The 24,238-nt window shown below is 40.6% G+C and overlaps 1 protein-coding gene across 1 annotated transcript in view; it reads right to left on the bottom strand.

Moving 5' to 3' along the window:
- ppara (peroxisome proliferator activated receptor alpha) overlaps positions 1-24,238 on the bottom strand; it is a 54,304-nt gene that overhangs the window by 22,778 nt on the left and 7,288 nt on the right. Inside the window, exons 3-4 of the mRNA XM_025899322.1 lie at positions 8,725-8,834; positions 4,825-4,876 (exon numbers count right to left, since the gene is read on the bottom strand). The gene's annotated coding sequence lies outside the window, so the exon portion shown is untranslated. The remainder of the gene's footprint in view (positions 1-4,824; positions 4,877-8,724; positions 8,835-24,238) is intronic.

Below are 24,238 nucleotides of genomic sequence, written 5' to 3'. Positions count from 1 at the left end.
GGCTCAGCGTGTTCTCCCACAAACAAATGGCAGGGTGATAATTTATGATTTTCTTTGGTTTTACCTCGGCACCTGGTCTCCCGTTCCATCTGGGATGGAAACACAAGCTCATTTTTTCTGAATTCGAAATGGTTTTTAAGCAGCGAGCTACATAATCAGCTTTGGTCAGGGATGTCGCTTGAAAACCCCCAAAAACGCTGCACTCCTACGTGTGGTTTCATAAAACAGCATGACTCTTGGCTGTTTGCGCTACCTTCAATTGTTTTCTGGAGTTTTACTTGCCTTTAATCTTCCACAGTATTAACATCTTACTTGGAAGAAATCCCATGCAATTGATTTTTGTTTTAAAGAACAAAAGAGAAATGATGCATGCTTTTTAGGAGACCTTTCTAGACAGATAAAAAGATACATGTTCCTGAGACGCAGAGGCTTTTGGGATTAGAATTTCAGGGCATAATGAGCTCCTTAAAGGGATTAGAGAATAAAGCAGCATTTCGAAGAAAATATCCCATCTAGGGAGACTCTACTGTTGCACAGTTGTTATCAGCACAAAGATCAGACTTCAGCCATTATTTGCTCAGCAATTATTTTTTGTCCAGTCTTTATTTAATTACTGAGGGAAAAGTACAAGCAGTATTAAAACATGAATGCTAATCAAATTAAATAAAAATGCATTTTTCATGACATCTTCCCAGTGCGAGTTACAAATGTGTAAAGTGATTGCCTCTCTGAAATGCGTCGTGTGAGTGAGCGCCACTCACCCATACACGTGAACCCTTGAGATCGAATGCCAGTCTTTTGTGGGCCTTAGTAAACGAGACTAAGTCCCATTTTTCAGAGGCAGGGAAGATGACAAAGATGCGCGCGCTCCTGTGATGTATTGCTGCCCTCCAGGGAAGGCAGTAGGTTGTATAGTTAGCTCCTGATGGGGTAAAATCACAACCCTGAAACCACACAACCTACTACCTCACCCTGTACGAACATCATAAAGCACCCAGGCGGGTAAGGAGAGGATTTGTGCGCGAGTCGCATCGCTGCATAAATGAAACTGAAAGCAACTTTGTTATTTATTATTGCAATGAGGATTGCCATGATAATGTCAGTTAAAATGTTACACGCTGCACATAAAAGGAACAGGCATAAATCAGTTCATGAAAACGTGATGTTGAAGCACTTGCAGGAAAAGTTACATGAAAAAACTGCAAAAGTAAAAGTGGCTAGATTTCACATTACTTCACTAAATTTACTACTGTGAGAACAAGCTTCACTGGTTACAACTTCAGACTAGCAGAACTTACCTTTTTTAAACATAATTTTAAAAAAAACCCAACAAGAAGCATAAATAAGAAGAGAACAATTTCCCACAAAAATCTGCATATTATTTTAGGTTAAACAAACAAACGAGTCCAAATTCAAAAGTCATGCTTCTTATCCTCTTGTGGGTACGATGATGAAGAAGATGTTATTACAGCCGCTTCAGGAAAGACAGTAAGTTGTATAGTCATCTGACAGCTTGGGAATGACCCTAAAACTATACAACCTACTACCTCACCCCAAAGGACAGTTGAACTCGCACGGCTCTCCAGTCACACCCAGTCGACCTGTGGGAACAGAAACTCAACGACAACTGACCTTTGTGAAATCAGGACAAGACTTAAAAAAAAAAAAACAACTACAGATAAGCTGTAAAGGGTGGAGTTAAGTGTGTAAAATTCAACCACAATTCAATGTAATAAAACAACAGCAACACAAATGTGCCGATGAAAACCATAGCATCCAATTAAAGGCAGAAAAAACAGGTGGATCTTCATAAAGTTGATTTTGTCATCGTTCCAAAGGTCAGTACAAGCACACTAGTGTATTGTACTGTATGTAATGTAGGCAGCTATATTCAATGTCATGTGAAAACAGTAACGTAATTAAATGTTTGTAAATTTAAATAAAGCCAGTACTGCAGTCTTAGCAAAACATCAAGAAGCAGCACTTAAACGTACTTGATTCACAGATAAAACACTGACTGTCCGAAAAAGTGCTTGTTTTACATTTTAAGAAATTAAACATATTTTTATTTCTATGTTTTTTTCAATCCGTTATTGGGTTTTTTTCTAAACTTGTTAAACCCTGACCCAGCCACCAGTCTATCAGAGGTTTAACACACACAGACACACATCTCACAATCACATCCACACCCACAGACACATTTCTAATCACTATTTACCCAACCTAACATGCACTGTGGGAGGAAAGTACCCAGAAAAACCCACACAGCCACATGGAGGACATCCATGCAGAAAGGCCCCAGCTGATCATGAGGTTCCTTATTTTTTTATACATTTAAAGGAGAGGCTTAATGTGCGAAATGTGTGGTAATTAAAAAACAAAACAAAATACACTCAAAACACTTCCTCTGCGTGTCACTTGAGCTTGGCAGGTCATCTTCCCTGAGCAGGTCTGTGCGGTCTGTCAACTCGCCTCCTCTCAGGTTTCCTCGTCTCGATGCTGACAAACTAGAGGAGAGAGTGAGCTGCACTTCTCTGTTCAAAGGTCAGACTTTCACTTCTTGTCTGACACAGGAGCATCAGAAAACAACAGAGCGCCTATATCAGCGTGCTCACACATGTCATACACGATGGATACAGAGAGCAGTACGTGGGCCTGCTTCAGTGCCGGTGTGCAAACACACGACTGCAGGTGCTTGCATGTCTGCATGTGAACGTGTGGAGAGTGCAAGTATCCTGTGGCTATTCATGAGTATCCTGTTGCATTTCTCTGTATTGCTATCTGGCAGTTTATTAGAGGAACAAACACACAATCACGTCATTAAAAGCGACTCCAAAACGCTGAAGTCGTGTGTTGTGCTTCATGGTAAACCCATCTGTGTGTGTCGCAGGAAACCTTGGTGCAAATGAGCAGATTTGTATGTCAGAGTGTGTGTTGGCCTGAAAGGTCGAGCAGACGAGGTTGTGGTTGTTTCAGGGAGTTTCCTGAGTGAGACAGGAGAGGCTGCGGCTCTGCTGCGGTTTCCCCCTCGAGTTGGGGAGCGACGGAGGGGAGGGGAGAGGCGTGAGGGCGCGAGGTGGGGGTCAAACTTATAAAAGTGAGTCACTGCCTTAACTCTTCACACGCACGCACCAGTTTGTGGCTGTTTTATTGCAGGTCGTTTATCCCATAAATGCCACACAAATCTCTATATGAGCTACTTACTGTCCAACCCTGTGAGGTATAAGCAGGCCTGACTGTGTGTGCAGCTTGCTGTTTCACTTGCACTGCTAATGCGTGTATGCAGGGTATCGGGTTTACACAGGAGAGGCCCTTTTACTTAAAGGGTCACTCCAGGTAAATTATGACAAATGCATTTTCCAGTTTACTTCTGCTGAACCAACGTTTTTATGTATGTGTCGCTGAGATTTCTAATCACAGTTAAATGTCATTTGATTTTACTCAGAAATGTTACGTTAAAAAAAATTATTAATTTATCCAGAGTGAAAAGGATGACTTTTTTTGGAATACATGGGACTGCTTTTATTAAAAGTGATTAAATACTATAAACAAGCAGAATTTCATTAATCTCTACTGGAAGTGGGTGGAGGCAGAAAGCAAAGCACAAAAACGTTAACCCTAAAAACACAAGGCCAGTCAAAAATCTTCATTTCTTTTGTAAGTTTGGGTCAAATAATCTTTCAACATTGCCCAAAAGCATTACATTAACACTTTTCTTTAGTTAATGCGTGTAATTAAAATATAATCGTTTGTTAAATGTGATTAAAACATTTTTGAAAACGCAACTGTTTTACAGTTTGTAAAAAAAAAAAAAAAAATTACTAAAGAGAGGCGCAAATGAGGTCCTCAATCTAGGCATGAACTTGCAAACAACTTTCCAAAAATACATTCATCCAACATTTTGAATGCACAGTGCCATAAACTGTTAAACTGTCAGGACTGAGCTTCACAATTATTTGAGATTAACCAATTCACCCTTTGAAGTGAGTGGAGCCGGTGTGTCTGGAGGGTTACAATAATCAGCAATTATAAATCAAGAGTAATTGCTTTTTTCACTGCTTGCTGTTTTTTCATTTGTCGTTTTGATTTAACGGCACAAGGTCAGCCGTGCCACCGGAAAGCCTGAAACTGACGTGAGATAAAAACTCGAGCCTGAACCGAACCCGTGAGTGTGTTTGTGCGGAAGAGCGCCGATCTGAAAATGTTCTAGACGTGTATGCGACTCAAAGTCGTCTTTTAATATCAGAAAAATCTTAAGTGTGAGGTGTCCTGTCGCTCTGCATGCAGTTGATCAAAACCACCAACAGGTGTCATGTCTCCCTAAGTATGCTGGGAGAGAGTGCGCAGACCCGAGGGCTCCTGTGACAATGAGGCCTTTGTGTAATTCCGGGGTGCCAGCCGGTGTGCCCTCGTGTACTGTTTCGCTCTAATCTTCATTTGACCTTTAGGCTGACGGCTCTTCTGTCCCATTTTTCCTGACTAATTTCCTTTGAGGAGATTATCTTTGAGCTGCAGCACAGACTTACCGTTTCAGATGACACGACAGACACAACGCACCGATACGATTTTTGACAAAACGCATCACACGATGATACGGCCGCTGTTGTGTGCTGGAGACGGTTGTGTTTGATAAACTAACAACAAACGGCAGTCGCTGAGCTGTGTGCTTGAATCATGGAAAGTAGTCCCGAATGATTCTTGACTGTCCGGGTATGTACACACACAAAATAAGTGCTGCTATATGCACCGAAAGTGTTACAAAAACATACAATACAATAACAAGAGTATAATTTTAAAGAAAATTAATAAAAATGTTAGACTAACCTTGATATCAATGTCTGGCACGGAAAAATAAAGTCACTCCCAAATAATGACTCTGCAAATGAAATCAAAAAACAGACAATTATAGTTAGACTTACACATACCCATGTCTGCACATGCAGCATTGTTAAAATGTATTCGCAAATCACACACATGCACACACACTCGGCAAGGTGTCCATGTATCGCTCAGGTCATAAACCTGCCAAGCAGTTACTTAAGTGTATCATTAAGGCTGATGTAGCATATGTTAGAGTGATCATAGCTGAATTTAGACGGGATAACTGCATTACCATTCACTGGCCAGTGCAGCTTAGATTCATCTCTCAGAAAGGCACTAACTCCAGGAAATTACTACAGGGACTTAGATTACTGTAAGTCCAAAGAAAGACAAATTAGCCTTTAGCCTTTTTTTTTTTTTGGGTTTGGTTTCGGCATTTTTTTAGGCATTCGTACCATCTTCATTTTGGTCCAATATTACTTTTTATTAAACAAAATGTGGAATTTTTAAAAGTGCTTATATTAGTATTTAAATATAAATGACAGTAACTGAACATTTAGAAACATAAAACAAAAAGCAGAAAATTAAATGCTATAGCTGAAATATTTGTTTATATTAACAATTAATTTTAAATCTACATTTTAAGCCTAAAATAAATAAATAATACGGACACCATCCTCTGTTTCACTCTCTCTCTCTCTCTCTCTCTATCACTCAGACACACACACACACACACACACACAAACACACACACAGAATATTCTTAAAACATATTAGAGAAAAAAATAAACGCCAACTGTAAAGTACATTTACAAAAATGTGAAACAATTATATATATATATATTTAAATGTTTATATACATCAGTGAACTACAAATGTATTTCTCATGAGAAAACGAAAACACAAAAAAAATTTCTCAAGTCTTTTAAAAACGACACTAGAGTTATCCAACGATTAAAAAAATAAATAAAACAAAATAATTATTTTTCACTTAATAAACTAAATCGTGTACTGAAATAGTACACACCACACACACACACACACACACACTTTCTCTCTCAAGGACTCTGTTTTGCTACACCTTCAGAAAATAAAAAGTTGGAATCTCCCATAAAAATCTGATTCATCTAAAACCTTCCCTGAAATAAAAACACTTCATGAACAACATACTCTCACACACACATACACACAAACAGAGATTGAAAGAAAAAGAAGTGTAACTGAAACTAAAAACAATCTGTGTGTTCTCGCATCTCATTTCCCCTCTGCTTTGCTGCTATATAAATTAAGTCTTCTTCAGACCAAACTGACTCCATCTATAAAACTGACACTTCCATCATATTATTTATTTATTTATTTATTTTTACACCAAAAAATAAGTAATTAAAGTATGTATACTTGTAGTTTTCGAAAATGGGTCATTATGCTATTTTACTATGTGTGTGCCTTTGTATTTTACTGAAATGCACCTGTGTGTATGTTTGAGGGAGACTGTGTGGCCATCTGTAGTGCATTGTGTGTGTGTGTGTGTGTGTGTGTGTGTGTGTGTGTGTGTGTGTGTGTGTGTGTGTGAGAATGCTCAGAGGAGGAGGCTGTGCCCTGCACTCCTTGGGAGAGGCGTGGGAACCCCATTCATCTTAGGAGCCAGGGTTCATTGTGGGGTACACAGCATCAAATGTGTCTGGTTGTTTGCCTGTGTGTGTGTGTGTGTGTGTGTGTGTGTGTGTGTGTGTGTGCGTGTGTGTGTGTGTGTGTGTGTGTGCGCGCAAGATGTCGTGTGATGGTCTTTATATTCGCTTTCTGAATGTCTTTTACTTTTCTAATGTTTTGTAATGACAACATTTCGATTACAAGCTTTCGATGTTACATTCACATTTACAGTAAATATTTAAACAATAAATATTTACTTGCTTACAGAAATCACGGCAGGAACATTAAATGGCTCTTCAAACACAGAAAAACAATGTGCGCTGCATTAAATCGCTCAACAAACTACAATTTACTGCCAGATTTGCAAGGGAAAAAAGTAACGCTTATCAATTTCAAAAGCTGGCCAGGATTGCTTCCTTCATTTTCCCCAGATGAAATATTATTTGCAGGCTTGGCAATATCTTGTGGACATGTACTGTACGACGTTTTGATTTCATGAAATAAAAAGACCTAATAAATAGTTTTTCATATACAAAAAGCAAAAGAAAATCGCTAGAAAAATATTTTGATATGTTTCCAAACGGTGATCAATAGTTTTCAAGGCACTAAAAACATCTTGAAGCGGGCTTCTCTCTATTTAGACAGGACAGCGGATTCCAGTGCTTCCTCACACAAATACATTGGATTGTACTGTATTTTTAGGAAATGTGTGTTGATTAGAGTTAAACTGATAATGTAGGAAGGTAAAAACAAACAAAAAGTTCGAGCAGAAATGAGAAGACAGCCGTATCCTGTATTTGACTCCTGCAGTTTTCACTGCTACACCTAAAGAGTAAATGTGTCCAAATGCTGCTGTATAACTCCTAATTTCACCTGACTGAGGGTCTGAAGAACAGGGATTGGATGCACTAAAGCGACGTCAGGATTTCCTGTCAGTGTGACAGTGATGGAGGAGTTTAAGCCAGGCTCAGTAGTGTGAGAGTGGCGGTTGAATAGGCCTGTCAAACGTAGGATGTAGGTGGGATGACTAGAGCTATCTGTGATGACTCACACTGCCTCCACTCCTACCTTTTGGTCATGGTCGACTCTGATGTGCTGAGGTGTTCAACGTGGAGTGATATCGATTTAAAATAAAAAATAAAATTTAAAAAAGCAAGATTTTCAATTAGCGATCTTTTCAAAAACTGATTTATGGATGATAATTAAAAGATGCCAAGTTGAATGGCACTGCTGAGGGGTGTGGCACACTCAGTGTTTTAATTATGTGGAAAATTTAATATAATACGGACAAAATTAGAGCCGATATTCATCGTCATGGATGAAGTAGCAGTTGTAATCAGGTAATAATAATATAACCTTTTTAATTTCCTTTAAAAAGCACAGCACTCTACTACGGTCGACATGCACCTCTCAAATCGTGTGCGTTTACAGTTTAATCAAACCATAGTCTGTAACCGAGCGAACGAGGGCAACCTTTAAATCTTAAGACCTTAATGTTTTTTTTCTAGGAAAAAGTTTTCGTTTTAATAAAGCGTCATAAACGATGTGTCCAAAAAGGCCTGTTTGAGCCATATTAAAGCTACGTGGGGCCACGTGTCAGCACTGACCCATTTTCAAATCTTTAACCTTTACTTCCAGGGAATAAACCAGGCACATATTCATTAAGATGAGGTTTTAATAGCAGAGCTCAATATGAGTGGCGTTTAATCGTTTTCTGATAGACCTGAGAAGAGGGGGAGAGAGAGAGAGAGAGAGAGACAGACAGAGGGAGAGAGGTAGAGATAGAGAGATCATTGTGGTGGGGCTCGGCCTTGTGTAGCAGGCCTTCCCTGGCCCTCAGCCCAACATTACAGCACTATTCCTTCTCTGCTCCCTCCAAAAAAGCATTTCTCTCTGTGAAACACACAAAAGGCCGATCCGGAGTGCTAAAGTACAGGTAGGAATGCACTACAGAAGAGATTTGCTCAGTTTCGTCGAAATTTCAAAGCCAATGCCACGTTTCTAACCAGTTTGACTATATTTAGTTAAGCCTGCTCTCACTGGATAGTCATGTAGCCCTGGAGGAAACAACACCCAGACACAATGTTCATACATACAAACGTGGTGATCGGGTCACACGATGCGGCTCTCCGCATTCGTTGTGTCTTCATCTTTTGACAAAAGAAAACCATGGCATGTGTGCATGCACCACACACCTAAATATACACACACACACACTTACCTCCACACCCACACACTCTCTCTCTGACTTACCCACTGAGACTTTGAAGTAACTGGCCCACACCACAGCAATGAGCTATCCTGGATGAAGCGGCTGTGCTGGACCCATCCGTGGCTGCACACAGTATGTCCACATATCCTCTCTGTAGAGAAGGGCAGAGAAGGAGCTTGGATTCAGTCACACAGCTCTGCACTCCCTGCAAGAAGTAGGCGGGCACGCCAATGACAGACCCATTCAGAGTCCCAGAAAGTACCAGCCTCCGTGTCTGCCTCAGCGCCTTTCCTACAATGTCTGCCCGCACCTCTGCCTGGGATTTGCCCGCGATAATCTGCCCACTTCACCCCAAACCCGTCTCTGAGCGTTGGGTAACCTCCCTAACCTGAGCTAACTGCTTTCTAATATTTACAAACCAGCTCCTCTCGCTCTCCCCTGTCTGCCAGCTCCTTGTCTGAGACTGTCAGGGCCCGCCACAATGGAGAGGCCATGTGGGTTTCCCATGGAGTCGCGTGTTCCTCCCGTCTGGCAGTTAACAAGGCTTTGAATGAGGAATGTTAGCAAACAGAGCTGCTGAATGTCGGATGAATGCTAAGCCAGGCAGCCAGTCAGATCGCAGCGCTGGCCCGGGCATATGAATAATGCAGAAAACTCGGCAGGGAGGAGAGGAGACAAGGCTCCACCTCCCTGTGCCCCTTCCCAACTCCACCCACCCCTCCTTCTTTTCCCCGCTCGAAACTCAAATGCCTTCACGGGAGCAAGAGAGCCGAGAGAGGGGGGAAAGAGAGAATTCAAGATCTCTGCTGCTATTCACTCATGCAATAAAAAAAAACCTGCAAGAGAAGAATAGTTACACATGCACACACATCTAATTACTACAAATCAGTTCTTTAAACACGCCACTTTTCCCTCTGTCGTTGGGATCTATCACACTCTTTTTTCTTTTTTTTTGTTTTTTGTGCCTTTTGTTTGGAATTGGCACCTGTCCCAGAAAAAGCCCCGCTGCTGCTCCGCCCTCCTGCTCCCCTTTCACTGGAGACTGCCCACGAGATCGAGAGAGAGCGAGAGAGAGAGAGAACGTGAGGAAGAGAGGGTGGGGCAGAAAAAAACCAAAAAGAGGGACAGGTTTGGAGATGGAAAGGGTTAGGAAGGTAGAGGGCAAAGCAGATAAGAACACAGGAAAACAATAAGGAATTCAATTTAAGACCCATGCGCGAGACACATGAAATCGAACAGCACATAAAACAAACTGCAGCCTCCATACTCAGATTCATCCAGGAGAAAAAAACCTGACGTGTTGAGCAATCAAGAAACGTACTGAAGGAAAAAAAAAAAAGCAAAACAAGAAAAACCTTTGCACCAACGCTAGGGCACGGCGCAAAACTGCCAGGTCCAGTTTATCTCTACTAGCAACAACCCAGGCGAGGCAAAAACGTGATAAAACTAAAAGCGCGTGAAAACAAGGATCTGAAAAATGCCTTTGCAAATTGCGCAGCAATGTCGAAGTAGGAGTAAAGCAAAGCCACTTGTTGCATGATATTGAGGAACAGATCTTGCAGAGAGAAGTGAGAGCAGGCAGAGGGTTAAAATCCTGGGACTGGGAGTAGTAAAAAATCCCTCCCTCTTTTGGCACAGACTAGCTAAAGGGGAGGGCCTGCCTGTAGAAATAGCAGCAGAGCGTTTTTCCCCTCTTTTTTTTTTTTCAGAGCTGCAGCGTCCTAGTCTACCCTCTCGCATGTGGCCGGGACCCAGGGAGAGAGGAGGAGGAGGAGAGCGATGGATAGAAAAAGAAGCGAGGGCAAAGAGAGAGAGAGAGAGAGAGAGAGAGAGAGAGGGGAGGGGGCGAGAGAGGAAGGGGAGAAGAGCTGTGAGTGGAGGAGAAAGAGCTCAGCTGATGATGAAACAGGGACGTGTGGGAGTGCGTGCGCACTACGCGTTTTCATCACAGACCCAGTATGACGTGCGCATGCACGAGGCAGGGTGGGGAGGGAGCTGAGCTGGGCTACGGGGTGGGGGGGGGTGCACTTCTGCTGAGGACGAGAGTCACAGCAAACACTCACAAATGATTAAAGGGTTCTAGGACAACTTGCAACACCCAACTTTGAGACTGGAGGGAAAGATTAATAGTGTATCTTTTCTTTGCAGAGCTGCTGGGCCTTTCAGTTTAATATCAGCCATTTGGCTTTGACCCACACGTCTTTATCACTAAACTCCCAGCTGGCACGGAAGCAATGGCGTTCCCCTAGCGAAGGCCAAAAGTGTCAGGTATGATCAGTGATGAATATCCTTTTGATTACTGCTCGTTTTTTGGGCTTTTTTTATGCTCAATCATTAATATGTAGGAAAGCTACATCAACTGTTCTGGCACGCAATCAAAGCCAGATAAGCACCTGGATGCGACTGCCCCGCCATGATTGCGGCATTGAACCACGCTGTAAAAATCCTGTAATATTTACCGCAGTGCGCCCGCCATGTGCCATTACTAGGCCACCCTCGCCTTGCTGCGAACTGCAGCAACAGCAGCCGGTTCTGCGTGCGACTAAGGAGAGGAGAAATGTCGGGCAGTAACCGAACGATAAAATGGACTCTGTTGATGGCTCTGCTCATGTCCAACACCCTCCTTCCCCCTCCGCGTCCAGCCTATTCTGTCTCCCACCCTTTCTTGTCCTTTCAGTAGCACTGTTCTACCCTACAGTAATAAACAGCCCTGCTCTGAACAGCTAGTGTTAATTTAAGCCTGCATGAGAAGGATCTTTTTTTTTTTTTTTTTTATGTTTTTGTGCCAGATACTACCCCTGCTGTCTCCCTCTCTCCCCTCTTCTCATGCACACCTACCAACCTCTGGATCAGCATGCTGAAGGTTATTCACACCCGTCCGGTTTCCACCCGACTTCCCTCCTCAAAAACTTTTCTGGGCAGCCAAATTGTTGTAATGCCCCGTAACTGTTTGCAACAGATTCCCCCATGGCAAAGAAACAACTTCCTCCTTTTTGGACACCATTCCCCTCCCCTCTAGTCTTCGCTTTCCCAAAAGAAACCCAGAACTCAGCACAGGCAAATTTTTTCCCCTTTTTCTCTCCTCATAGCAGCAGCCATACAAAAGAGAGAGGGGGGGGGGAACTGTCCAACAAAACGACGAATCTCACATCATGGAACACAGCTAGCTAGACTCGATGTCAATCTGTGTTTATGCTCGCAGAGTCTAAAGAGGACTAACATGAATTTAAACAAATGAAAGCTGGGAAAACATCAGTATTTCAATACGTGTGGCGTTTTGTTTTCTTTTTCTTTTTAAACAGGCGACAAGTAGATGAAAAACAGCGAGTATGAGCAACAGAAGAGCAAACTAATATGGCCGCTTGCTTACTTGCACCGACCCTGCACTTTCAGTCCTGGAGACTGAAAGAAAAGGCGTTACGCTGCTGTGTGTGCGCCTTTTCTACCTCGCAGGACGGGCTTGGAGAGAGAAAGAGAGGGAGAAAGGAAGCGAACGGGTGCACTTGCCTTGCCTAGCTCTCTCCTCACCTTTCCACACAGTCAAATAAAAACTCGGCTTCCCTGTGTTGTGTGTACTACTGCTGCACCATCCGCATTTCAATGACGCACAATGCGCAAACTCGTGAAAAATGAGGAGTGAGATTACTCCCGAGGTTCAACGTGAGGCAACTGGTGATTTAAATGCACTTTATCAAAAAAGCAATAAATTCCCTCGTGGGCCTTGATGAGCAAAACCCCGGTTGAGCACCAAACAGTGATCAGACTGAACCCTGTGACGTCATATCTCGCCACGTCTTTGAACCAATTGCGCTCGCTGAAAACATTAAACGCCGTTACAAGTGCCTGCTGAATATATATCAAACACTATTGTAGACAAATCCATGTTTCATCTGGAATCCGAAGAGTCCCTTTGCTCTTCATCTTCTATCTAAGATACTGTTACTGCAAGTCAGTTGTTTACCATCTAACATGTGGCAGGAATTCAAAAAACTTGGCAGAGCCTGTTGCACCGTACGTCGCGGAGAGTTCATTTGAGGATACAGCTCTGGTTTTGGCTCAGCTGCCAACTTCTGACACTGTAGCCCTCTGCACGGCCTCGCCCCTGCAGGAGTGGCCTGCGTAATGCTGCCATTGATGAAACTCCAATATTAACAACCTCCTTTATGACATCTCCACGAGTCTACAACCGCTTTTTTCCCCCTTATCAGCTCCCTTCATCTCCTTGTTAAAACTGAGCTGCACTCTGCCTTACAGCACACGTAACGTCAGTGTGTAAAAGCATTGTTAACATTTCCTATGCATGCAAGTGCTGCATATTTTGTGTGAAGGTAAAAAGAGAACAGAAGCTTTACCACACAGTCTTACATATTCACAAAAAAATTAAAATAGATGCAAAAGGAAAATCAAATACAAACATTATCAAATAAGCCAACCACAAAAAAGTGACAATACATGTGTCATGGTTGCAACACAGAGCCCAAGTCTCAGTGAAAATGACTTATAACTCTTGAGGAGCTCAAGCAATTAAGTCGCTGACTTATCAGCCCCAGAATGCCTTCACATCTTTATGAATCATCCCACAAATTTACTGCAACAAACCAGCCGATCAACACACACACAGTATGAAATTTACAGCACACTGACACTGCTCGATGCTGCACTGCCCCAGGGCAAGCAACACACACATGCACAAAGTGAAATTAACTCAACCACAATATTTTTGATACTCACTGATGGCAACTTTACAGGACCATATAAATACAGACAAATCACAACATGAACTGCAATTAAACAGCCAACAAGTAGTTGAGAGAAATCACAGCAGATCGGCTATCAAACTGAAATTCATCATTAAGCACAGCAATAAATAACATAAATAAATCTATTATCCACCTTTTAACCAAAAATATTTTTTCTTCAGTGTATTACTTTTAGCTGTTAGTTAGCGGAGAATTGACCCTCTGAGGGATCTACTTCTGTGGCTGCACTGATGGATTGCGCTGAAAAAGACCAACATTTGGGTATTTTTTGCATGTCAAAGATGTTCTTCTGAAGGGTGAAAAAGTCACACAGGAGATCTATGTTTTACTGTGAACCTGAGAGTTATAGCTGTCTACACATTCACACCCTGGCGAACTTACACAAACTTTCCCTCTTTCTTCGGTGGCCGGCGCGGCGGGCCCGCTCCCTCTACAAGGTGGTCCGTCGAGGGGCCCCTCAGCAGCACGTGCCTCAACAACTTCTCTATTACACCCGTGACCCTAAGGTCAGGCTCTTAAGGGTTCTGTACAAAGGCCACGACCCTAGGGTCAGAAGTGTAACGGCGGGGGCAGGTCGGGGCCCCACAGCAAAGAGAGCGTGCTGTTTGCTTTGAAAGGTAAGGATCACTAACACAGAGGCCTAATAAGGATTAAGGGGCCATCCCCTTTGGGATGTCACTTTGGGGCCTCAAACATCAGTCTCTATTAACCTATGTGACCCCCGGCGGCCATTATAAGGCTATAGGTCACAGTCGCTTACGCTGCACATCTGTAAAACCTAAATCACATGCAACCTTTAACTTGAGTGCTGCTCATTATATGTACAAATTGTTCTGAGAGATTAACACCTTGTCAATAGGACTCGGTCCTCCTTGTGAGGAGCTGTGCCTGTGCAGGTAACTTGTTGCATCAGCTGGCAGATTTCAGTCTTCAGAAAAGGTGCTTTAAGGTGAAAAGCAGTAATTCAGCATCAGGTCAGCTGACAGAGGAATAAAAAAATCATCAACCTGACAGGTCATCCCAAAATGTAATGTATAACTGAAAATCATGTGAATACAGCTGATTTTTCTTTTTTCACCTCACACAAAGCGGGCTCAGAGCACTTGGTAAAACTTTAATAAAAGCAGGTAGGCCAGAACTGAGGGAGAAAAATTACAAAATGGAGGACAGGAGGAGACAAGATGGCGGCCCGAGTGATGCAGCCACCCGCACACTCCTTGTAACGTGTCAAATCGCCATAAAAACGTTGTGTGTTGTGCGATCTCTCTCGATGTCTTAGTTTTTCATTTTTTAAAACCAATTTAAACATTTGTCAAAACAGAGACGCTCACGGACGCTTCAAAAGATCTGAATTCATTTTAGTCACTTTGGGAACTAAAAGTCACAGGATTAAATCCGGTGACGTACAGAACAGTAAAGGCGGAGAGGAGACATAACGTGCACTTTTTCATTAAGATTCATTCGTTCACGTCGGATTTAAAGATTGCCTTCTTAATGCTCAAATCACACTAAAGTATTTCAGTTACTTTGAAATTTATATAATACAAATTAACTTTAATTTTTTTACTGTTATAATGAAGAAAAGAGGGAACTACCAAATTACTTATTTTTTCATAATATATTTAACAAACAGTGTTTGTAAAACAGGAAAAGATAAACGAACATAAGGATAAACACACACATTCACATCATTTATGCAAAACTACTAGTTTTAATATATTATATTATTCAGTATTGTTAAGAGTAAAAACATAAAACACATTGTGGGCAATTTCTAATTGAATGCGAACCAATAGAACCAGAAATGACTCCAGATTCAAATAAAAAAAGGAGCTAAATTCATTCAGGGGTCTTTTTTTCAGTCCCAGATTTTTTTAATGCAATTTTAATAATTAACTCAATTTATGGATTAACTTGAAATGTGACAACCGTTCAAATTTAAATTCTACAATTACAGGTTGCATGATGACACTTCTTCCCCAAATTGAAGCCTGCAAAAGGACAAACTTTTATTGTGAAAAGATTATACATTTCATTCATAAATTAATGATAATTTCAGTTGTTAAACATTCTGCTGAATCCAGTTTTATAGTAACTTTATCTCTGACCTTTTTCATAAAATCACCTTTGCACAGAGATATATGGAAAAGCTTAAAATGCGGTGTATTTCCTCTCACTTGTTTTTTTTTAAAGAGTCATTTAAATAAAAAGCATAACTATCACAGTTTAAAAAAGAAACTGTCGATTTTGTTAACTATTAGAGGTTTACTTTTAGTTAACCCTTGAAATGAATGAAGATTCTAATCCTGTGTAATTAAAAGTGAATAGAGGAAACACTTCAAACATTAAATCCTTCTACATATTTGCACCAAACTGGAAAAATTAGTAACTATTAGGAAAATAAGAAGCAAAATTTGTGCTCAGTATCATTTGAGTTTTGAATGTGTGATTAGAAAATGTTCTTTCAAAAGCACATTATTCAAATTTCCTCAGATCTCAATAACAATGTGTTTTAATTATTTCCCATGAGAACTATAAGGAGTAAATAAACATACACATTTCTGTATTTCTTTACTTTATAAAAATGTTTTGTTTTTTTTTAAACTTGTACTTAATAAAACACAAGAAGGTAAAGCAACTGACAGAAGCTCTGAACAAATAAGAAACCAGCAAGGATGAAAAAACATGTCCTCAAGCGTTCTTCGTATGCAGTTCACACTTCTCAGGGGCACAAACCGAGCACTTCGTTTCAGATGTATTTCTTTTCAATCATTAAGCCACTCACCTCTGAAAAACGAGCTTCTCTGTGTGGAGGGAGCCTACTCGGCCACATGGCAGAGCAAAGGTTGGAAAAGAGGAGAGAGGGAACGGACCTGCGCTCGCTAAAGACAAGTGTCCTAAACAGCTTTTAAAACGGCCAAACAGACAATAAATCGCAAGCAGGCAGCAATTTGACAGCTTCTCCTTTTTTGTAGCTCTTCTTCACTAAAGTAAGGACTGAGCTTTGGGAGAATCATTGTCCTACTTTCAGTTAACCATGAGACTCTCCTCTCTAGGTCATTTTGCAACTGTCTGGTTCATTGGAAAAGTTTGGTTTCTAATTTAGCTAACAGAGTACACTGCCCATCTTGAGAAGGTTTAAAAAAAATCTAATTAATGATGTTTTTTCAGAAAAAATAGAAATGTCAAAGTGATCCTTGGTTAAAAAAAATTAAAGCTTTTTCTATGTTCTGTAGTAACTGTGCGGAGCATGGCAAAATTACATTTACAACAAAACTAAGTTGAAATAAGTTCAAGCATGCCCTTGGTAGTGTGTAGTTATTTAAACTTGCATTAAATAGCTTTTCTCGGTGAGTTATTCAAACATTTTGTAGTGCTAGCTGTCAAGGGAAAAAAACTGTTCTGAATGCAAAGTCGAGTGCTCTCAAGGTTATGACATTTTCGGCTCGAACATTTGTCTTTTTAGATCACACGTGGCTCTAAGTCATTACTAAAAATGTAAGAATGACAGCAAATCACAAAACTGCAGACAGGCACAAATATTAAATAAATAAAGCATATTTTAAGATGCATTTTTTACATTTAAAACTTACCCCTCGTCTCATCTCCTCACAGAAAAACACACACATCCCACCCACCCACACACACACACACAGACACACACACACACAGACACACACACCTACACACGCCTCTCCTGATTCCTTACTGCTCACATTTCTGGTCCATCCCACATTAATAAATGATCAATTTTGCAGCTCTTATCAAACATCAGCTCACATGCAGCTCCCTGGCGTTCTCTGGGAGTGGTACCACCTTTTAAAGCATTCGGACCTGCCACGTCACAGGGCTGCACTGCAGCCTGGATGGGCCTGCGTGACCTAGCTCGGTCCAAACAGGAGCCCTTCGCGCCACAACCCCCATCGGGACCCGTGTTTCATACAACCAAGATGGTGGTAGTGGGAAGCTGTGTTTTATTTGAACTGAACAATTCCATGGGCCTCCTGCTCCGTGTCCTCATTTCTCATCTCTAAAAATCAGACACTTGTCTGACTGAACTGACAGCACCCTCCTTTTAGTCGCCCGTATCCAATTCAGCTGACTAAGGGTTCAAGAATGCTCCAAACACAGTGTTTTGGTTGATTTCATATCGGGAACGAGTTTACATGCACATCCTCTCAGCTTCACACACACATGAACACACACACACACACGTCTGGATTTGTCTGGGTTACACAAGGTAACACAAGGCACACATGAAACCAACAGTAAGCAGTATCTGAGCAGGGATTTCACACGTTTCTGAATTAAGAAGATATTTTTTGTTTTTGCTGGTTCACTGACATTTTCAATGCTTATACAGAGAAAGAGTGTGTGAATGTGTGTGTGTGAGAAACTTAATGATCCACATCAGGACAACCTTATATCATGCTAAACGTGAAAAAATTAAGAGTGCTAATAGGCTGAAGTTTCTCTGAACTATTGCAGCTGTTAAATGTTGATGGTAGTGATTTATCTCATTAGTCTCATTCCTGAATTCTCTATGAAACCTTACAAAAAAAAATCTACAGATAAACAGAAAAAAAATGGCATATCAATGTTAAAAGTGCTCTGATTTGTACTGTTTTCTTAAGCTATGCACAAGCACAGAATATATTAATCTGCACATTTTTCCATGTATTTCATGTCAAAACACTTTTTCTTGTTTTGTTTTGTGGTCTTCTATTCATGGCTGGCCTCAATATTAAATGATTGTCCTAAAAAATGTATAGCATTCAGTTCACTGTGGCAAAGTTCTGCCCGAACATTAAGAGAATGATCAGAGCATTTCAACTATCTGTCCACCAATATTAAACCTAAACCTATGCTCACACATATGTATTTTTTGTTTTTAAATTCAATCTCTGGCCAGAAACACCAGCCACATAATAACTATCAAGCTGACTCCTGCTTTAAATCCAGTGTTGTTTTTTGCTAAAAGTATTGACTCATTGTGGTGTCTACTGCAGTGTGCAGTCTAGTGAGAGGGGAAAAGAGACGCTGGCTCTCAGGGGTTAAGATGCTAGCAGTCATGTGCCTGTCGGCTGCAACAAAAGCCTGCCTATGTAGGGTGCATACAGATGGAGTGAGCTCCTTTGTGTGCAGCGTTTCACACGTCGCAGCCTCGGAGCTGCCAGGTCTGGCTCTCTGGGCCTGGCTACAGGCCTAGCTAGCAGCTTGTAGCACCTGACGCTGGGCTCTCACTTTGCTTTTCTTTGCGTGAGACCCAAGTGCAGCGGGTTTTTGAAAGATAATGGAACAGAAGTCCAAATAGTGGGTCACACGGCTCAACACAAACAATTCCAACGAAACACGGCACAGCAGAGCACAGCCAGGCAGGCTCACAGCAGCAAGACAGAAGCACTGTAAGCATGGCTCCCACTTAGCTCTGCTGCAAAATATTTGACTTTTCCCTCCTCTGCTGTCTGTCAAGTGTCCCTGAAAAGTGCTGTCCAAGACTACTTGAAATATGCTAACATACACACAGCCAATAAACTTTTAATCACGAGTACAGTTGTGCATGAAGTGTAAACAGTTTTTATCCTACTATCTTCTATATCATGTCCACCAAGTCACAACGGGAAGTTCCTTATGGTGTTGCTTTACAATGGTGTATAAACTATTTAAAGCCTGTGCGCAGGGCATTGCTACATATCCTATCAGCTGTCGAGCATAAAGTCCACTTTAAGCTAACAGCTTTCTTTCTTAAGTTGCACAAAGTCAAACTAATGCTTTTCAGAATAAAATAATGGTCTTTATTTTGTTGTTGAGGAAAACACAAACCAGGATTCTCACACAGAGGCAAATAAATCTAAGAGTATATCATTCAAGTAAGAGTTACAATACAAACTTCTTACCCAAATGCCACACACACACATGCACACACACACACTTGACCTTGAATGGGGCATTAAGGCTTATTATGTATAATGCATACATTAAATAAAAAATTTTCAGGACAGTGTAACTGCTGTAAATACCAGTTCTGTGTATTGCCATTTGGAAGGTTATTATATTTTTATGAATAAAAATAAAAGTATTGCAGTTGTAAGCCTCCAACAACCAGTCAGGTTGTTTTTAGGCTCGTGCCTATACACACTCACAGGTAAAAGATTTAATTTATTTCGACAATTAATATTTACTACTATAACTACTACTACTAATAATAATAAAAATAATAATAATAGAGCTGTTACTGCAAAAAAAAATGTTATAAATTCTAAAACACGAATGTTTTACACACCTTCAACCTGACAGTTTGAATGTGGGAACTCAAAAAGAGCCACCAGTTCAGTATCTGAACCCCTGTCTCTCCCTTACATATAATGTTGACTAATGTGCAGAAAGATAAACATTCTAGCATAGTGAACTTGACCTTTGACCCTCTGGAAATAAAATGCCACCACCTTATTTATCCCAGTCGACATCTGTGAGAAATTCTGTACATTTGTAATTTATTATTGAATAAATTACACTTGAAAAAAAATACGTTTTTGAGATCACCATGACATCGACCGTCTGTGCCTCTGGCCACGTCTTTGAGACTAAGGCTGGGATTAGATTCCCCTGCACACACCACAGACACCTTGTTCTTATATGATTTTTTATTCTTGTGGAGTCTGTGTGTAGGACAGATATTCACACGGAGCCTCGTATGCAATCTGTGATGACGATGTTTAGCTCATCCAGATTCTTGAAGCTTAGCTAATTCAGAATCTATAAAACCGGCGTAAGGAGACTGCCGTGCTTTCAGGAGGCTGCTGGCTTGTCTGGTGTCTTAAAGCAGGACACTTGGCTGGTACGAGGAATGAAGCTTTTGACATTTTAAATGCAGAACAATATTTTTGAGGATTGGGACACACTGCTGCTTTGACTGCACTTAAAACCCACATAAAGTGGATGGAAATTCTGCGGTGGACCAGCATTAGTCTATTATTTCAAGCGCACAGCCCATTATTTGTACAAAGATAACTTTTTTTTTTAAAGCTTTTTGTTTTAGTACATGTAAGCTTGTAGTCAATAAAAAAAATACTGTTTCACTGTGCTGTTGATTTTGGATTGTCAAAGACCCAAGCGACAGAAGCTACACTGAGAAGAAAATAGAGCCATAAAAAGTCACTTCTGCTATCCTTCCAAAAATAACAATTAATCTTTAATGAGAAATACTCTGTTCTCTCTAGATCTTCTCCCAAAATAGGATTACTGGCACAAAAACAGCATTTTTACCTTGTTAGAGCCAATACGAGAACCTCTGTGCAAATATTTTCGTCATATAAATGAAAATATTTTAATATGAAGACATTGAAAGTTTGCATCACTTGTATTATAAGAACAATTACTAGCTGCTTTCCTGTACAACCACAGAAAATGACTCCATGTTAGCCCCCATTACTTTTCATTATGAATGCTACCAACATGACAGAGATTTCTGGTTTTTGGACATACAGGAGCACTTTTTTTCTATAACGTGTTGTGTTCCCAGAGAAGACAAGCACCAAACTGAGAGCCCCTTTAAAAGAAAGTGTTACTTTATCTCTTTAGAAGTGACACAATGGTCACTTATGCTGCCATCACACTTATAGTGAGCTAGTGAGGTGCAATTAGCTCCCACATATCATCACGTATTGTTCCACACCATGTTAAAATTTTAGAGTCTAAATACTCCAGGACCGGGAAATAAAACTGCAGGGCTTCAGACAGAAATGTGCTGGTGTCTGTCACACTTACACACACACACACACACACAGAAACAAAACAGCCCTCCTCAAACAAGTTGCCTCTATAAGTTGTATGTTAATTAAACTTTTGTCAGAGTATTAGCTTCTATTTTCCGACCCTGCGCCCTCCATTCAGCAGTCACGTCTTAAAATACATATACAAATACACAAGCAGACACACACAGACATTCAAATGTATAGCCACCACATGTTTCAGTTACATGTTCCAGAACAAGATGACTAGGTGCCTGACAACCTGAGTGATGGAGGAGATGTGAGGGTGGGAGGAAAAAAAAGTTACCCTAGCGTGTTAGTTTTCTGCCAGGGAGTCCCTATTGACCTGTTAAACCTTTGTGACTGGAACAAATGCAAATGGCGCTGACTTGTTCACACAAAATACTAAAGGCCCATTCAAATGAGGCCCCGGGCCACAATGAAGCAGTGGCCGAGCACTCTGTGGAGGCTGGGCAGCCTCCAGTCTGAGAGAGAGAGACAGACAGAGATTCATTTTGCCATTGCACAGTTCATTCCAGTTGTCTGGTAGAGAGCAGTCATCCACTCTGATTACTTCTCCTTCATGAACACAGACACACACAGACACACACCCACACACACACACACACACACTCACAAGATAAAATTACCTTACACCTCTCCTGTAATTCTGTGCTTACTAAATCACACTGTTACACTGCACTGAACTTTACCCTGTAATTACCTTGTCTGTAATACTTTGTAACTGGACGCCAGCGGACGTGAACTGCTCCTGTTATCAAGTATGACACCACTCATCCTTGATAATGACACACTGGTTAATACACTCTAGCTTTCGCAAAGATACTGACTGTGCCCCAATGACTAATCACTTTTTAAGTCTGTCCAGCCATCACAGAATAGGAAATGGAGTTGTAAAGAAATGAATAGAGACTGGAAGAAAGTGGCAGAGCAATACAATTCAAAGGCTAAATAACAGATAAATTATATGAATAAACGGAAAACAAATTACTCTATCAGTAACAGCAATAATGACTACAATCAAGTCTATCGCAGTTCATGTCAAAAATGAAAGCATGAGTAAGATATTTACAGCCTCAGAAATGGAAAAGAGCCAGACAATCCAATTGAGGTTTTTCATAATAAGAGCATGAGCTGAGCTATTCAAACTGAGATACAATATTTGCATGAGTCAGTCCACAACTGGGTTAACTGGGTTACGAAAACAAAAATCTACAGTATGTAAACAAAGTTAAAATGCTAAAAAGGAATGCAGCCAAAACACTGCGGGGAAGCCTAGGATTAAAAAATGTTTTTAAAAAACATTCCCCCCGGTACCTGCCGTCCTTAATGAAACGTGTTCATGTAAACTGTGTGTAAGAATGTTTTCAAAAAGCAAATTAGAAGCTCAGCTTCACTATAATGTTTTAAGAAGTAACTATTAAAAACAATGAAATTAAAATTGTTTTATGCGTAAGACACAGTAACACAATACCTCATTCTGATATTGAAGTATTAGCCTTTTAACAGATTACAACATGCTAGGGTGGAAATAAAATAGAGCTCTTTTGCTCCATCCCCTTTATTCAAGCAGGAGATTAGTGGGAGCCCGAGGATGACTCTCACGCGCACATATGGACAACACCTGACCTGAGAGAAGCTGCCTACTGGACCTCCACTAAACTGGATTTATCAAATGAAGGGTTTTATACCAAAGAAGGGATGTAGTGGGATGTAGACCAACCACTGCAATTCAGTGTAGCGACCTAGATCCAATACTCTGTGAATGTGTAGAAATTCCATTTTTATGGTTAATTTGATGTACAGATGTTATTTTATTTAAAGAATTTACAGCTACAGAAATCACACTCTCTCTGTCTTTCATATATACACATATATACATATATATATATATATATATATATATGCATATGAGATAACTTGGGATTTATTTGCATGTGCAAACATGAAGCTGAGATGTGCTCCCCATGCTGTATAAGGAGTGACACCTGCAGAGGTCACACATGAGCTAAAACTCTGCAGAAAAAGAGCAGAGGAAATTTAGAGAGAGGAGAAACCGAGACGACAGATCAGACGTCCAACCTCATTTACAAGTACTTTTTATTGATCTGTTAAACTTTGTTTTGCAGGCCTGAAAAGTTCACTACATAACACAACACAATGACCGCAGCAGGTTAAATAATTAGTGATTTTCTATTTAAATATTCATATAAATTGTACTTACTACTTTTTATTCTTTGACTCCTCCCAAAACACATTTTTATACTTTCTACTTGTCTTTTTTTAACATTCTCATTTCTCTCTACATGTCTTTGTACCAGATTTATACACAAAACACGAAGCTTACATAAGACACACGGATACACTTTTAATTTCCATCGCCGGACACCTAGATCAGCTCCAACATTAAACCGCTGCTTTAATCAATAATCTACATTATAAAATCTATTATTATACTGTAGAGGACTACTTCCTACTGAGTGCATTAAGTTCTTAATTTTTGGAATACTTTGCTTCCAATTCATTTTAATTTTTTTACACAAGATTTTAACTTTAAACTTAAGTGGTAAAAAACAGAAGAAGTGCATGGGTCAGGGGTCAAATATTAGTTCCACTCATCACAGAAAAAGGACACAGGTCACACACAGAAGCAAACTAAGCTTTCACAACTAAATGAAAATTAGAATTAACTCTTTTGGCCGACTCCAGTCAAAAGCATATCCTGCAGCCAAGCACTGTTCAAAAGCACAGAACTTTATTTCGTGTTCTAGCGAAGCTCCTGATGCTTCCAAACATACTAAACGTGTCATGTTGAATTATGAGAAAGTGCTGGAAAACCGATGTGTGAAACATGCAAATATTTTGCAGTTAATCTAACCGTGGGGCTGGAAAACAGCAGCACTTTGGGGTTCGATACTTCGTTCAATACAGTCAGTAAGTACTGTGGCATCTATGCAGAGTACTGCATGAGAAATACACAGTAGTGTTTGAAGGACATTTTTTTCTTACTTAAAAAAAAAAGA

This window comes from Oreochromis niloticus, linkage group LG17 (assembly GCF_001858045.2).
Source record: "Oreochromis niloticus isolate F11D_XX linkage group LG17, O_niloticus_UMD_NMBU, whole genome shotgun sequence".
Lineage (NCBI taxonomy): Eukaryota > Metazoa > Chordata > Actinopteri > Cichliformes > Cichlidae > Oreochromis > Oreochromis niloticus.
Note: the sequence above shows the minus strand (reverse complement) of the source record. Positions and strands in the feature narration are given on the sequence as shown.